General features: G+C 45.6%; 1 protein-coding gene across 5 annotated transcripts in view; it reads right to left on the bottom strand.

Moving 5' to 3' along the window:
• LOC308077756 (uncharacterized protein) overlaps positions 1-247 on the bottom strand; it is a 49,561-nt gene extending 49,314 nt beyond the window's left edge. For all 5 annotated transcript variants that reach the window (XR_013932441.1, XR_013932442.1, XM_080418659.1 and 2 more), the window contains exon 1: positions 182-247. The gene's annotated coding sequence lies outside the window, so the exon portion shown is untranslated. The remainder of the gene's footprint in view (positions 1-181) is intronic.
• Positions 248-14,941: the final 14,694 nt, after the last annotated feature.

Raw genomic sequence — 14,941 nt, 5'->3', positions numbered from 1 at the left:
TATTTGAGCAATTTGATTAAACCTGAGCTGCTGATCCATATGTATCAATGAGTATTTACACATCACTCAACTTCAACAAATTCACTCACAATTACAACGATACACAACCCAGGTTGCATATAAATGACTCGCAGTTCTGAATGTATTCCATATTTTCATTCCAAGGACATTAATTTCTTACCTGGTGTTGTTGTGCTCAGGCAAAGAAGATATGCAACTGGGTGTGTGTGTGTGTGTGTGGGTGTGTTATCATACCACAACAGGTGTGGACTTGTAAGTAAGTAAGCCTTGCCAAGCGCTGAGGCCCATAGAGGCAGGAGCATATCTACTTTTTCTGTAGCGTGAGGCAGCTTCATGTACAAGCACATCCTGGACTTGACTGTTCTGTTGTTCTGTCACAGGGACTTACCCCAATCCAACCCCTTGATGGCGAGTGCCAAGCAGGGAGGCTTTGGGTCCCATTATTAGAGTCTTTGGTATGACCCGGCCGGGGATCGAACCCCAACCTCCCAGTCTCAGGGCGGACACTCTAACCACAAGGCCACTGAGCTGGTGTGGGTTGGATTAACACAAAATCACGTGTGCCAACAGAGGGGGGGGGGGGGGGGTGGGGGGTGTCTTTATATTTTCAGAATGAAACTCTGACTGAGCTGGTGTGGGCTGGGTTAACACAAAATCACGTGTACCAATAGAGAGGGGGGTGTCTTGATATTTTCAGAATGAAACTCTGAATTACTATGGACACACACACACACACACACACACACACACACACACACACACACACACACACACACACACACACACACACACACACACACACACACACACACACACACACACACACACACACACACACACACACACACACACACACAATGTAAAACTAAGATAATGCATCTGGGTAAAAGCAGACAACCTATTCGGTATTATATATATATATTTAACCCCTTGGTGTGTGTTCTAGCCTGCTTGACGTCTTAGAACATTATTTTCGGGTAATTTTATCATTGCCTATATACTTACATCGGGTAAATTTGGACCTTTCCCACAATATAGACCAGTCAATATAACGTTTACCTTTATGGATTTAGTGGAACATATTTCTTTTGCCGAAATTGTGTTAATTATTGAAGAGTTTAAAACCACCCACAATATTTGGTGTTTTTGGATTCAATCTACCCAATAAAACACTTTAAGGGTGCGCTCCCACCAAGAGTTGGCTGGCCGCTGTTTGCAGAATCTGCCAATGCATTGTCAATGCAAATGCGTTGATTCACGCAAGAGCAGATTTTTCCGCTAGTCGCGCAGACCTTGCGTTTATCTGCTCTCCGCGACTAAGCATAAAACTGCTGGAGGCAGGCGCTGATTTTCTCCCTCTGTCCAATCGGGTGAGTCGAAGGCGGACCGTCTCAAGACTCAGGAAGCAACATGGTGCTCAAGGCAGCAGGCACAGGCGGTGAGGGCTACGGGGAGGCTCCTGAAAGTGAGTGACAGGCGCGACACTCCCGTTTTTTAGAATCCGCTGGCTGCAAAAAACTGTGGCCGTGCACAACCTGCGTTTAACAGCGGCCAGCCAACTCTTGGTGGGAGCGCGCCCTAACAGAGTATATGCTTTGGCAATGTAAACGTATGTTTTCTCATGCCAATAAAGCCCTTTGACTTGAAAAATTTAATTGAATTGAATTGAATTGAATTGAATATGCCATTGTCTGGTGCATGTATTTGGTGTACCACTTACAATAAAACACCCCTTTCTTCTTTTTTATGCCAGATTTATGCTTACAGTTTGTGCCACATATTCATATTGTCATGCAAACTATGTCAGAAAAACAAGAGGCATAATTTACATAATTTTGTTCACAGCATAGATTACTTGGATGTGTAGTGCCCAGGATCACTTAGAAAATTGGCACCGGGTGAAAAAAGCGAGGGAAAAATCGAGGGATAAAAATGTAGATTACTTACACTAGGCTAAACTCCTATGACTATTGATATTGCACTATAATAACTACAGTTGTCGTAGTGTAGTTGTAGTATTTTCTTTCCATTTCCGGATACATAAAAGGTTTGTTACCCAGCTATAATGATCAACAGGCAGGACTCAAGTATAATAGAAAAATATACAATCTTTATTAACATTTAGTACAAATAAGGAATTTCAATAAAACATAGTTTTATTCCAAATTCATTTAAAATCTGAAGTGAGCAATGACATACAACACATAACATTTCCCCAAATGCTTCCCACAAGAACCAGCTTGCTTGTGCTCCACTCCTGTTGGCTGCAGTGTAACAGTCTGCCTTTTTATCTGAAAGGATAATTACTACTAAAAAGGAAAAACAACGAGATCGGTGGGTGCTTTAACTCATAAGATTTTTTATATAGAAGCCTTTGTATAATTGACAAGTAAAACGGTATTTAAATCAAATAATATCACTTCCAAAGTTTACTTCTGTCCCTGTCGCTCTCCCTGATAAATAAAATAAACAAGCAAACAAACAAATAAATCAAAAACAAACAATAATCACTTTAACTGCCCCTCCCACCCAAACAAACCCCACTGTCCTTTGTGACCCCGCGGGTCACAATGCAAGATACAAACAATAAACAAACTGGCACGGTGTTTAAGAGTCCGTCATGCACGCGCAGCTAAAATAAATAAATAAATAGTCCCGCGACCGCTCTCTTCGGACCGCGCTCCCGCGACGCAACAGTTCCTTTAATCCTTTTACTCCAAATGAAAAGAAAAGTCTTCTCCGCCCGATGCGGCCCAAATAATAACTAGATGTCGGGGTACCCCTCTAATCTGTATTCCAAAACGAGCAGAACGCTCGGGTTGATCTCACCGGTTTCGGCTGTCGGCTCCAATCCCGACCGGCGTCTCTACCACGGCGCTCGGACCCCACGGCCCGACAGAAACGGCAGGTTCCTCTCCGCTGGGTTCGAAAGTCCGTTAACCTTGGCTGCAGCTTAATGTCACGTTTAAACTATCAAAACGGTATAAACTGGCGCTTCAAAGTCTCTGCTTTCCTCCTCCGTTCAACCTGGCACAAACGGTTTGGTTCAACCCCTCTGTTGTGTACCACACCCTGTATTAATAACCTCGGGTGGCACTAATGATTCAATTATCCCCCCAATCAGACCCATTACAGCTCACGTGAATAGGACAAGTTCATATTTTCTCATGGCTTCAAACATGTTACATACAGTATATTTTACAAATATAATAACATGCACAGGTCGAGTGGAATACTAATAATAATAATGTGCAATTGTCACAGTCCCCCCCCCCCAAGCTGGAAGCTAATTTTCAAGTCCTACCAAAGTAGGGTTTGAGGTTGACCACATTAAGCGTATCCACTTTGTCACTATCTTTCCATTTCACTCTGTAATTTATGGGGCCTGTCTGACTCGTCACTATAGCTGGACCTGACCATTTTGGCGCAAGCTTCGACGAGTATGCATCAGATGCTTTGGAGAGCGGATGTGTCCTCACCCAGACCAAATCGCTCGGCTGGAACTGTACATGTTTCCGCCGGGCATTATAATACTTGGCTTGTCTGGCTTGAGACACACCCACCCTTCGTTTGACCTCTTTGACAATGGCCTGCTGTCTTTCTAGGAGACTGTATGAGGGTTGTGATGGCATTGGTGGAGATGCTAACATACGCTCCAAGGCCCATGGACATTTCAGCAGGTGTATGGCCAGTGGTCTCATGCATTGCAGTGTTGATGGCGTATCGGAACTCGGGCAACCATTGATCCCACTTGTTGTGCTGGTCTCCCACGAATGATGCGATCATAGTCTTGATGGTTCGGTTTGCCCTCTCCGTGAGGTTGGCCTGGGGGTGGTAGCTGGTGGTGAACTTGTGTACCACCCCCCAGGTCTTGCAGAGATCGTCAAAGACATTTCCGGTTAGTTGTGGTCCGCGATCCGAGATCAGGTACTTAGGGACCCCCCATCGAGTGAATATTTCATCTTTAAGGATCGCACTAAGCCTCGGGGCTTTACCATCTCTCAGCGGAAACATTTCCACCCATTTGGTGTAGTAGTCGATGGTGACCAACAACATGGTGTTTCCCTTCTTGCTCCTCGGGAACGGCCCCATCAGGTCGATCCCGAGGGCCTCTCCTGGCTGGCTTATCTGGGTGGACTGCAACATACCGGATGGTTTTTGATTCTCTGGCTTGTGCTGCTGGCAAACTTGACACTTCTTAACATAGTCCCACACCTCTCGGCGGACCGTCGGCCACCAGGCCACCTCGAGAACTCGAAGTAGGGTCTTTAGTCTTCCTAGATGCCCACTCATGGGGCGGTCATGGAAGTACTCCAGGAAACATTGGACAAGGCTCTCGGGCACCACCACCTGATACTTCAGTCCGATGTCCCTGGTTGGTTGCCTCCGATACAATATTCCCTGAATCTCCTCGAAGCCTATCCGATCGGTCCGCTGGTCCGACAGGTCGAGATTCTCCAGAAGATCTCTGACCTTAGGATCCGCGCTTTGTGCTTTGGCTAGATCATCTAGCGTTGTGGGTAGTTCCGAGTTGCCAGACACTACCACTACTGCACACACTGCCTGCTGTTCAGTTGGAGTCACCGCCCGAGATAAGGCGTCGGGGACGATGTTCAGGTGACCCTTCCTGTAGTATATGTTGAATTGGAACTCTTGAAGGCGTATTGTCCAGCGAGTGAGTCTAGACGAGGACTTAGGGTTCTTGAATGCCCAAGTGAGGGCAGCATGGTCGGTGTACACGTCGAACTCCACTCCTTCAAGGAAGTGTCTCCACTTTTCCACCGCCCACACGACCGCAAGACACTCTCTCTCGGATGTAGAGTAGTTGCATTCGGCTCCTCTGAGTCCCCGAGAGGCATAAGCAATCACCTTCTCTAAGCCGCCCACCTGCTGGGTTAGTACGGCTCCCAACCCGACACTACTGGCATCAGTATGCACCTGGAACGGTAGTGACATATCGGGCTGGACCAACACAGGCGCCTCCACTAGAGTCTGCTTCAACTTTTCAAAGTTTGTCTGGCATTCCTCCGCCCAATTCCACTTCACCCCCTTCCGCTTCAAGTGATTTAACGGCGCGGCCAGGTCTGCGAAGTGAGGCATGAATTTGAAATACCAGCCCGCCATTCCGAGAAATCTCTGCAGTGACTTCAAGTCATGGGGAGCTGGATAGTTCATAACGGCAACGGTTTTGTCTGGGTCCGTCTCGACCCCCTGGGCCGAAACGATATGTCCCAGAAACTTCAGCTGCTCTCGGTAGAAGTGACATTTCTCAAGATTCAGGGTGAGGTTGGCGACATGAAGCTTGGCGAACACAGCATCAAGATCTCTCATATGCTGCTCGGGACTTGGAGAGAAGACGATAATGTCGTCGATGTAGACGAAACAGCACCTTGCCTTGAGATCACCGAGCACTCTCTCCATCAATCTCTGGAAAGTAGCCCCAGCATTTTTCAGTCCAAAGGGCATGGTTCTGAATTGATACAGTCCGATGGGTGTTATGACTGCGGTCTTGTGTTTGCTCTCCTTATCCATAGCAACCTGCCAGTATCCTGCCTTCAGATCCAGGGTGCTAAAATGGCATGCTCCATGCATTGATTCCAAGATGTCGTGTATCAGAGCCATGGGGTAGGCATCCAGATTAGTTTTGGAGTTGAGTCCTTTATAGTTCACACAGAACCGGTTACTCCCGTCCGGCTTCTTGACCAACACCACCGGTGCGGCCCAGGAAGAGTCAGAGGGTTCCCCTTGGTGAGCATCCCCTGTACCTCATCCACGATGATTTGGCGTTTGTACGGTGAGACTCGGTAGGCTCTACATCGCACCGGCATTTCATCCGTGGTGTGCACCTTATGGGTGGCAACATTGGTCTTACCTAGTTGTCCCGAGCACACAGACGGCCATCTCTGGAAGAGACATTCCACCTCGGGTGGAACATTTCGGACACGGTGTAATGGCGGGACACCAACACTGCCCATCAATGGCGACACCGGCACAGCGAGATAGAGTTTTGCCGAGGACAGGGCGGGTGAGGCCTGTGAGGCAAAGGGATAGTGTGTGTAGCCCTCAGGACCCCACACTCCGTAAGTCTTTTCGCCAAAGTTGAGGACAGTTTTGGTTTTCAGGCAGAAGTCGAGGCCCAGCATCAAAGGGAAGGTGAGATTGTGGTCGTCTAGGACGAATGTTTCCACAGACCACATATGACCATGCCAGTCGTAGATCAAACCCACCTTCCCCACCGCTTGGTTTGATTGATTGAAATTTTGATTGAAATTTTTATTAGGCAAAAGAATGTAAAACAACACAGTTACATTTATAATGCTTTTGTCTAAAAGGTCCGGCCAAAAAAGTCCTTGCGGACTTGTTTCCGTTGGGGTCCTAATTAGGTGCTCCTTTCCATCCGCCAGGATGAACTTCCGGTCATCACACTTCCTCAGATGTTCCCCTACTCGGGATAACCGCTGCCAGTTGCTTCTCCTCATCAGGGTGTATGAACAGCCTGTGTCCATCACCGCTTCAAACTCCACGCCTCTGGTGGCAATGGGCACGAATAATAGGTTCATCCACTCCTCTTTGTCAGGTTGCCCCAGTTTGACATCCATGCGTGCCATCTGAGCTCCTTTCCCTGTCGACGTTTTGACTCCTCTGTCACCGCCTTGTTTGACTCCCTTGTCTCCGCCCTGTTTGCCTCCCTTGTCTCCGCCTTGTTGATTTACCTTCTTCCAGTAGGCGCTGGAGGAAGAACAATCCTTTTCCACTTGGGATCCAACCTTCACCAGTTGATCCACCGTCTGAACGTGTCCGCGCAGACACCCAGCAATCCTCGGATTACAGTTGTTGAGAATCTTCCTCACCAATTCACTTTCAGTGATTTCCGGCTTCCACTTCAGACAGAGCGCACGGTAGTCATAGGCAAAGTCTCGTAGACTTTGGGCGGGAAGTTGCAGCATGTCACGCAGCTTCTCTTCCACTTCCGATTGATAATCGGTAGGCAAGAACGCGACAAGAAACGCTTCCTTAAACTCTGCCCAAGACTTACACTTCTGCCTCTCGGATGTCCACCAACTCCTGGCGGACCCCTCAAGGACACTCGAAAGCGTTCCCATGAGCTCCACATCTGACATGGGCCTCACAGAGAAGAAGTTCTCACATCGCTCCACAAAGTACATGATATCCGAAATCTCCTTAGATCCGTCATACTTAGGGAATTCCATCCTGATGGCGGGTTTAGAGTATCGGTAGGCACTGGCGGGCTGAACAGGTGGTGCACTAATGGACTGGTCAGTAGCTGCAACGGGGTGCTGCCCCCCAGCTGGCGTGACGGATTGACTGGAAGAAACGAGGGTGGGCAGGTCATGAGAGGCCATAGTGGGAGCTACCTGAAGTGCACTGACGGGCTGACTGGCTGGTACTGGGACGGATGGACCCTGCGAGGCAGCAGTGGGCGGTACCTGTGGTGTACTGGTGGACTGTCGGTAAGGAGTACTTGTGGGGTGATGGCGAGGTGTATGTGTTCCATAGAAACTAAATTCTGGGCGAGGTGAAACATGGGCCCTTCTGAGGTGAGCGGTACTTGCTCTTTTTATTTTCGAGACCTCATTATTCTATTTCTCATCCCTCCTCTGTAAACACTCAACCACCCCTTGCTCTAATTGTTTGACTGTGTTCCTCACAAGCACCTCCATCTCGCCCATCCTACGATCCATGTACTCCCTCAGAACCTCCTCCCGGTTAATAGTACTCTCGCTCGCTTTCTCGAACTCACCCAGCACATGCTCCACATGACCTTCCAAGGTCCGAATCTTGTCCTTAATCATGGCCAAGTCCTGCTGTATTGGACCCGGGCCCTCAATTTCCTCCTCTTCGTCCTCCTCATCCTCGTCTTCCTCATCAGAGATGTACAAAGAGCTAATGAGTGACGTGATTTCTCCTACAGGATTACGGTGACGTTCAAATGATTGGCGATCTGGAATATTAACTTCCTCCTCGCCCTGAACAGCCTCCTCTACTATCTGTGCTAGCTGTTCTGGGTTTTCCCCCCTTTGTGCCATTGTTTTCTTCAGAAGTTTTTTTTTACAGTGTATTATACAATTTTACCTCTTTTTTGTTTCTAAAACAATTCTCAAATACTGTCTTTCAGTGTCTACTTTTAAACCCACGGTCCCCGTACGGGCCACCACATGTAACAGTCTGCCTTTTTATCTGAAAGGATAATTACTACTAAAAAGGAAAAACAACGAGATCGGTGGGTGCTTTAACTCATAAGATTTTTTTATATAGAAGCCTTTGTATAATTGACAAGTAAAACGGTATTTAAATCAAATAATATCACTTCCAAAGTTTACTTCTGTCCCTGTCGCTCTCCCTGATAAATAAAATAAACAAGCAAACAAACAAATAAATCAAAAACAAACAATAATCACTTTAACTGCCCCTCCCACCCAAACAAACCCCACTGTCCTTTGTGACCCCGCGGGTCACAATGCAAGATACAAACAATAAACAAACTGGCACGGTGTTTAAGAGTCCGTCATGCACGCGCGCAGCTAAAATAAATAAATAAATAGTCCCGCGACCGCTCTCTTCGGACCGCGCTCCCGCGACGCAACAGTTCCTTTAATCCTTTTACTCCAAATGAAATGTATTAATAACCTCGGGTGGCACTAATGATTCAATTATCCCCCCAATCAGACCCATTACAGCTCACGTGAATAGGACAAGTTCATATTTTCTCATGGCTTCAAACATGTTACATACAGTATATTTTACAAATATAATAACATGCACAGGTCGAGTGGAATACTAATAATATTAATGTGCAATTGTCACAGCAGGCTTAGAGAGGGGAATCAAATGGGTGAAATCACACGATCAGCGGCGGACTGGCCATTTGGCGTACCGGGTGGGCCGCTGGGCCCAAAAAACAAAAAAAAAAGGGCCCACCCGGCCCGCTGGGGTGAGAAAATGATTATTACGGTCCTTTTCGGGTCGCGCGGCCCAATTATTAGTTACGTTAATGTTTGGGCTGGGATGCTTTCCAGCAGGGGCCTCAGTGCGGCTGCAGAGTTCATGTGCAGGGCTGGGCTGAAGCAGTGAACCCCCCCCCCCGTTGACAAAACGGCCCGGGGGTGGTGGGCCGGTTCGGACCAAAATGCCAGGGCTGAATTTTGGTCCCAGTCCGGCCCTGCACACGATGACACACCACCTTACACTTGACCTCAATAGGCCAACACTGCAACCAACACTGCAACCAACACTGCAACTCTATAGAGCAGTGTCTCTCAAACTTTTTCATGTCAAGGACCCCCAAAATGATATGTATTTGGCCGCGGACCCCCATCTCAAATATTTTGTTCTAGGGACCCCCAGAAGCAAAGATTTGAGTTACAAAAGTTCGCTTTAAATATATATATATATATATATATATATTCAAAGGTTTGGGCACATTTTCACTATTTTTCAAAAATAGCAGATCTACAAGCTCATAGCGCGGCACTCTGTGCTTGTATATCTGCTATTTTTGAATAGCCAAATTATAAAAGGTTAAAGTGGTTAAAATTATTGTGACGCTATATTAACACATTTTGCTGGGGACCCCCTTGAACGCCCCCACGGACCCCTGGGGGTCCCCGGACCCCACTTTGAGAACCAATGCTATAGAGCACTACACACGAAGAGGCCCAATGCCCTGTTTGCACACGGCAGGCCAAATAGTGTACAAAGCCCCTCACCTCTATGGCAGCCCAATACAAAGAGAGTGCAAGCAGAGCTGGGTTACTGTATGTGTTTTAGCTACGATGGGGAAGATGGTTTGTCAAACAAACATAGAAATTTGGTCAAACCAGCTAAGAAGCTCCACACTCTACTTATCACCATAAGTCTACCTCTAGGAGCAAAACCATGCTCGATTGCGGTAGCCGGCCAGCTGATTTGTGCCATGTACTCAAACTACAAAGGAAACACTATAAAGAAAAAAGGAACAGCGGTCAAACCTAGGCCGCTCACTCCACATGACCCTACGAACAAATACCAAACACAGTTAACTTATAATACACCTTTGCAAAACAAGTAGGTCTGAAGATCAACCAGAAGAAGACAGAGCTGATGACGCTGAACATCCCAAACCCCTCACCAATACAAATAGATGGAATAAACCTACCTACAACAGACCATTTCACATACCTAGGCAGCGTTGTCAGTCATGATGGAGGTGCAGACAGAGACATCACAAACAGACTCAGCAAGGCCAGAAACACCTTACAGAGGCTTAACAACGTCTGGAAGTCGGCCCAGTACAGCACCAACACCAAGCTGAGACTATACCAGAGCTGCGTCCTGTCTACCCTGCTTTATGGTTCTGAATGTTGGAGAACGACAGAAAGTGATCTCTACAAACTGTCAACCTTCCACACCAAAAGCTTACGGAAAATACAACGAATATTCTGGCCCAAAACCATCTCCAACCAACACCTTCTTAGCCTGTGTAAACAGGACTACATGGCTACCATCCTTATAAGAAGGCGGTGGAAATGGATAGGACATGTAATCCGTAGGGAGCAGGAAAACATCACCCAAACTGCGCTTCACTGGACACCAGACGGTAAACGCAAGAGAGGCCGACCCAAGAACACCTGGCGCAGGACAGTGGAGGGAGAGCTGAAGAACCTGCATCACATCTGGGGTTCTATAAAGACGCTGGCCCAGAACAGACAGGAGTGGAGATCCTTTGTTGCTGCCCTACATGCCAGCCGGCATAAAGGGCAGTAAGTAAAGTACACAAATATCCAAATAACAGTGTGATATCAAAAGTAAAGATAAAACAAACCACATTACCATGTGACTCTGTAAGTGCCACACTCCCTCAACTGCAGCTGTACACTGAATATCAGCACATAAACACGTAGAATGTTACACAGAATTCATGCATCACATGCAGAAATGTATAAAGCTCTTTTCCATGTACATATAATTATACTCATATTCCATATCCAGTTTACATGCACAATTCCCTGGAGAGACAACAGCCCTTGCATGCCTCAAACACATGAATGGTACACACCTGATGTTATTCTGGCAAGGTGCTCCCAATGCACTTGATTGGACCCCAATTCCCCAACCTACATGCCCTGTGACAGACACAAGACACAACACAGGCCCTGTGACAGACACAGGGACAAGAGAAGACAAGACACAACACAGGCCCTGGTAGGCCAGGCTACAGGGGCTGTGACACCTGGTCCTCATAAGCTTTAGCAGGCATACTGGTGTAGGAGTTGTATGTAGAGCCAGTGAACTTTCCAGCCCAAATCCACACACGTTACATAAGGAATGTTATAATTCAAACATTAGTTTATTCAGTATGAAACTAGGAATCAACCATCTAAACCAGGCTTGTCAAACTCGCGGCCCGCGGGCATTTTGCGGCCCGCGGAAAGGTCCATTGCGGCCCGCGAAGTGATTTGAAAAAACACCTTTTCATACTAGCTCTAATGGAAAAAAAACGAGAAAAAAAAGACAAAAGAAACGGCGGAGCCGGGCAGGCAGTTATCCCCCCCAACCCCCCTTGCCTTTGACTGTGAAGGTCTAATAGTGGCCAAACTTGTTTTGTGAGAACAATGGCCAAGTCATGTCTAAACAATCAAGACAAGAGGAGATCAAGAAATAAATCTAATCACCCACGCTGGCACAAACATGTCAGTCTAAAAGTGTATAGATCCCTGCTAACCAGCGCTGCCCAGGGAAACAAGGACGAGGAATTTCATTGGCTCACTATACATCGTAACATCGCTTCTTTAAGGGGACCTGCTATGGGTCCATTTGGTTCCATTTGTACGGGTGGTTGCGTCGTTGTGTTTACATGTGCGGTGGAATAACGGCCGTTACGAGTGAAACGCTCAAAAGTTTCACTCGTCCTCTGTCTCCGTTGACAATTTTAATAATCCAATTGATAATAATCTGTTTAGGAAACTCTTAAAAACTCGAATGAATGACTAGTGTCGCCTAGTGTGACATATTCAATGTGCGCTGTCTTCTCAGTCTATCGTTGCCGAAAATGGCTGATCTACAAGCTCACAACGTGGTGCGAACAGACGCGGTGTGAGCTTGGAGATCGGCCATGTTTGGTGCGTGACACTGTTGTACGATGAAGTATAAATTGCGCTTTTAAAGTGACAGTACACACATTAACCAGTTAACAGTTTCTTCAATATTATTTTCCAAAAGTAAAAAGGTCACTTAAAATGTAGTGCAAGTAATAAATTTTGGCTAAAACAAAGACAAAAGAATAGAAAAAATAAATATGCATTTTTTGTTTATAAAGAGCTGAAGAGACATGGAGATTTTATAGTAATTATTACATTATGAAAGTTACTACTGCTCAGAACCTGGTCCCTGATGTTGACAGGTCAGTTAAAGCAAAGAGATGTCAGGTACATAATTTTTTTGTAAAAAAAAAAGAAAAAAGAAAATGATGTTGTTTTGACCTGAGCTTTTACTGTTAGGGTTATTTCTTTTCTATTCTAAAACCGAAAAAAAAAGCATTGAGTGTCATTATTTTGATTCATTGACATTTTCTGAATTGTCGTTATTGTTCAATAAAAACGACTGAACTGAGTTCATTGTCTGAGTTGCATTGCTGATAGTAGGCCTCAAAAAAATAATGTCGTGTACTGTAGCTATTTACTGAAAATATTTATAATTTTTTTTATAATCCATGCATCGATTCTTCAAACGCTTATCCGGAGCCGGGTCGCGGGGGCAACAGATCCCGAGGCGTTCCCAGGCCAGTGTGGAGATGTAATCCCCCCATCTGGTCCTTGGTCTGCCCCGGGGTCTCCTTCCAGTGGGACACTATTATGTACAAATTAATTCATAATTAATTTGTATATAATCTTCATAACATTTTTTAAAGTGATATGCTGTAGTTATAGCAGTGACTGAGACAACAGACTGAAAAACAATGATGTATAACTGAATGTGCATGAGCGTGCATGCGTGTCTCCGTGTCTGCGTGCCCAGTCTGCCCACCTCAAGTCACCATTTGACCAATCTTGCCCGGACACCAAAATGAGTTTGACACCCCTGATCTAAACGACTGTATCAACACAACATGCAGCATGGATGTAAATGAAGATGATTGATTGACACATGAACACAGCATGCAGGCTGCAGCATGGATGTAAATAAAGATGCATCTTCTTGTCCATAATGGAGCAGAGTGGTGTGATTCATTTACCACTTAGCCATTCTCTACTGGATGGTCTTACAGCACCATCCAGTGGGCTGTGGAGGTACTGGTTCTTAATAACATTTTTACAATCTTTTAACAAGCACACATGTGCCAATCAGGGGCGCCGGAATGGAATATGACGTGGGGGGACACATGCACGTGTCTGCGAACATTTTAGGGTTATTTCGGGTGGGTTTGTCCATCAAAGTGAAAGGTTATTACTTCAACATTATTTCCGTGACTCACAGTAGTGTGAGTTTCAGCTGTCAGTGTTAATACATTTAATATACTTGTATGTTTGATATTTAATATGTTGTGTGTGAGTACTAACTGTTCAGTAGAATAAATAAACGTCCTCTTGGAGAGAAACTGTATGCTAGTGGCTCATTAACCTAGCACCTGTTCTGTTCTCACACACATGCACACACACACACGCACGCACGCACGCACGCACGCACACACACACACACACACACACACACACACACACACACACACACACACACACACACACACACACACACACACTATTGTGTGTGTGTAGCGCTATTTGAAAATTGGAGATCTACAAGCTAACAACGCGTCACATCGCGACATGTTGTGAGCTTGTAGATCTGCTATTTTCAAAAAGTTTTGGGGGAAAAAGGTACGATTTTTTAAATAGATTTGAAACATTTTAACAACAGAAATCTTGTATAGGGTCCCTGGCACAAAATATTTTCAGATGGGTGTCTGTGGACAAATACATATTAATCTGGGGGTCCTTGACATGAAAGAAATGAGGGAACCACTGGTTTAAAAGACATTAGGAAGCAAGCCAAAATAAGCAACTACACTGAAGAATCAAGCCCAAAGTCACTTATTATAAGCAGACATGGCAACACTGGTAAACAGGAAACCCCTTGATATGGGGCTCCCCACCCCCCCTACTCCCATACCTTCCTACCTACTCCTGGGCGTGGCCAGGAATAAGGTGACCACCTTCATAGGAGGGCCTCTTCCTGGTGGGACCAGAGACAAGGGTGTGGCTGCACGACACAGAGTTGGACATTATGATGCTGATACACTAAAAAAAGATGTGGTCTTTGTCACTGGACCCCCCCCCCCCAGTCTGTAACACTACCATCCTAACCATTGTGGACTGGCATGATTGAATACCGTATATGTATTAACAGTTTGCAAAAAGTACAGAGGTACAGTAATGACAATAATGCCAAAAGGATAACACAAAAAGCCCTTAGGGTTTGTTTCCATTGTGGTCCTGTGTATTCAATTCATCAAGACATACAATACAAGGAATCATCAGTACTAGGAGCAGTAAAAGTATATTTACAGAAAAACAGTGTGGGGGGGGTCATTTATTTTGGCTAGAAGACTTGTCTAGGTCCAGTTGAAAAATGTAGGCAGGTTCTCTCATTTAAAAAAAATAGAATAATAATGATATACTTTTATTGCAAGTTGTTCATATTTGCAGTACACTGTATATATTATATCTTCTTGCAATTGTTTTGTTTTTCTATACACCCAGTGTTACACAAAAAACGTAATTACACATTTTATGGAGGTTTTGAAGGAGGGTAGGGAGTCACACTTTTTGATGGCATAATAGTAGAATTCACTAGTAAAGACCACACCATCAAACATAATCGAGTTGGGTTGTATTTATTGAATCTGAAAACAGCATGGATTGATTGA

This window comes from Gymnoscopelus braueri, assembly GCF_963280865.1.
Source record: "Gymnoscopelus braueri genome assembly, chromosome: 22".
NCBI lineage: Eukaryota > Metazoa > Chordata > Actinopteri > Myctophiformes > Myctophidae > Gymnoscopelus > Gymnoscopelus braueri.
This window is presented reverse-complemented; position numbering and strand designations above follow the sequence as displayed.